Source organism: Coregonus lavaretus (genome assembly GCF_964263955.1).
Source record: "Coregonus lavaretus genome assembly, contig: HAP1_SCAFFOLD_2299, whole genome shotgun sequence".
Lineage (NCBI taxonomy): Eukaryota > Metazoa > Chordata > Actinopteri > Salmoniformes > Salmonidae > Coregonus > Coregonus lavaretus.
Genome location: NW_028165937.1, coordinates 25001 through 27500, shown reverse-complemented (window position 1 = coordinate 27500; position 2500 = coordinate 25001). Strand labels below are relative to the sequence as shown.

The following is a 2500-nucleotide window of genomic DNA, read 5'->3' as shown; positions in this document are numbered from 1 at the left end:
AAAAAAGAAGAGAGATAGAGAGCGATAAAGAGAGAGAGCGAGCGAGAAAGAGAGAGAGCGATAAAGAGAGCGAGAGAGAGAGAGCGAGAGAGAGAGAAGAGAGAGAAGGAGAAAGAGCGCGGAGGTATCGGACAGAGGCGGGAAGCATACAGAATATGACAGCGGTGCAAACTGGACTGCTGAATAATATATGTCTGCTTCAATATTAAACATATAGGGCTGCAATGCAACATATGAGAGAAAGTATTGGTTTCCATGCTCTGATACTGTCACGTTCGTTGTGTAAAGGATTGGACCAAGGTGCAGCGTGGTATGCGTACATGTTTAATGTTAATAATAAACACAACAAAATAACAAAGCAACTGAACGTGAAGTTCTAAAGGCTATACATCAAACAAGCCAAACACACAGAAACAAGATCCCACAACTAAAGGTAGGCAAAATGGCTACCTAAGTATGATCCCCAATCTGAGACAACGATCGACAGCTGCATCTGATTGGGAACCACACCCGGCCAACATAGACATAGATAACATAGATCTACACCTAGAATTTCACACCCTGACCAAACCAACTAGAGATCTCTATGTCAGGGCGTGACAGATACACACACTTTCATACCAATCTATTTTTCTGCAGTGATACTTGATTGACTGACCAACCAACAACAACAACAACAGCACATACAAGGCATAGAAATGTCTGTTAGTGATGGAAATGTACATCAGACAAATACTGTGTAGGGAGGGTACTCTGGAATGTTCAGTCACTTGATTCTTGAAGCAACATTTCTCAGTGATCTATGAGACACTGAACATATAGAACAACTGTATGGAATTGTGTATCCATTCAGTCACCTTGGAAACAACATGGCTACCAAACATGGACCCAGCATAGGCTCTTTCTAATGGAACTCCGTCACTTACTCTTTCCGCTGGAAAGACTGCGGTTGTAGCCGACCGGACTGAAGAACTCAAATATGAAGACGGTCACAGCCACCACGGTCAGGCACATGACGAACATCATCACCCACAACCGCTGGACTGTAGGGCTCTGAGGGACAGGAGAGGAGAGGAGAGGAGAGGAGAGGAGAGGAGAGGAGAGGAGAGGAGAGGAGAGGAGAGGAGAGGAGAGGAGAGGAGGAGGAGAGGAGAGGAGAGGAGAGGAGAGGAGAGGAGAGGAGAGGAGAGGAGAGGAGAGAAAGCTCAACAAAGACAGTCAGTATAAACACAACTTAGAACATATTGTTGATAGAAGCGACTGAGAATCCATCAGAGGCCAAACAAATCTAAGTTACAGAGCTCTGCGAGCAAACAAACCAGCTAGCTAACACAGCATGACTCACTACTCCAGTGTTTTTGTGTCTTCCAGTCCATTCAGTTCACTGTAATTCAATCTAAAAAAGTATTTCACCTGCTGACAGAGTGGAAGTATAAGCTGAGACGACGTGACAAACTGGGAAAGTAACAACAAAGGCAAGTAAAGATTGAACCACAACACTTTTGAATTGGGAGAGGGTAAGCTGATCCTAGATCTGTGCACACATTTAAATTTTACATGTTTTAATTTTTGTCATTCAGCAGACTCTCTTATCCAGCGTGACAGTTAGTGCATTCATCTTAAGATACAGCAGCTAGGTGGGACAACCGCATATCACAGTCATGGTAGGAACAATTTTCTTCAATAAAGTAGCTATCAGCAAAGTTAGAGCTAGAAAGGGAGGGGGAGTGTCAAGTGCAAGTGTTGGTTCAGGAATTGTAAAAAATATTATATTTTGGGGGGGCAGGGGGGGTCGAGGTAAGGACAGGGATTATTTCATTTCCACCTGGACCGTCAATAGTGTCCAGATGAACTTCAACCTTATCAGTCATCAGTTCCTTCACTCACCCAGGAAGGCAGAGGGTGAGACGGTTCCGTTGCTACGGGAGACCATGACGCTGATGCCCGTCTCCACGAAGGGACGGAGAAGTCCACGACCTCTGACCTCTCCTCGTTGATGGTGAGGGAGCCGATGGCCATGTCCGCTCGCTGTCCCACCACCTGATGGACGGGAGGAGAAACTACAGTCAGAGAGATAGAGGGGTACACTGGCCTTATAACACTGTATTATAGGAGAAACTACAGTCAGAGAGATAGAGGGGTACACTGGCCTTATAACACAGTATTATAGGAGAAACTACAGTCAGAGAGATAGAGGGGTACACTGGCCTTATAACACTGTATTATAGGAGAAACTACAGTCAGAGAGATAGAGGGGTACACTGGCCTTATAACACTGTATTATAGGAGAAACTACAGTCAGAGAGATAGAGGGGTACACTGGCCTTATAACACTGTATTATAGGAGAAACTACAGTCAGAGAGATAGAGGGGTACACTGGCCTTATAACACTGTATTATAGGAGAAACTACAGTCAGAGAGATAGAGGGGTACACTGGCCTTATAACACAGTATTATAGGAGAAACTACAGTCAGAGAGATAGAGGGGTACACTGGCCT

General features: G+C 44.8%; 1 pseudogene across 1 annotated transcript in view; it reads right to left on the bottom strand.

Moving 5' to 3' along the window:
* LOC311115277 overlaps positions 1 to 2500 on the bottom strand; it is a 61921-nt pseudogene that overhangs the window by 35807 nt on the left and 23614 nt on the right. The window contains exons 7-8 of the transcript in view: positions 1888 to 2040; positions 927 to 1053 (exon numbers count right to left, since the gene is read on the bottom strand). The product of the transcript in view is annotated as an uncharacterized misc_RNA (transcript). The remainder of the gene's footprint in view (positions 1 to 926; positions 1054 to 1887; positions 2041 to 2500) is intronic.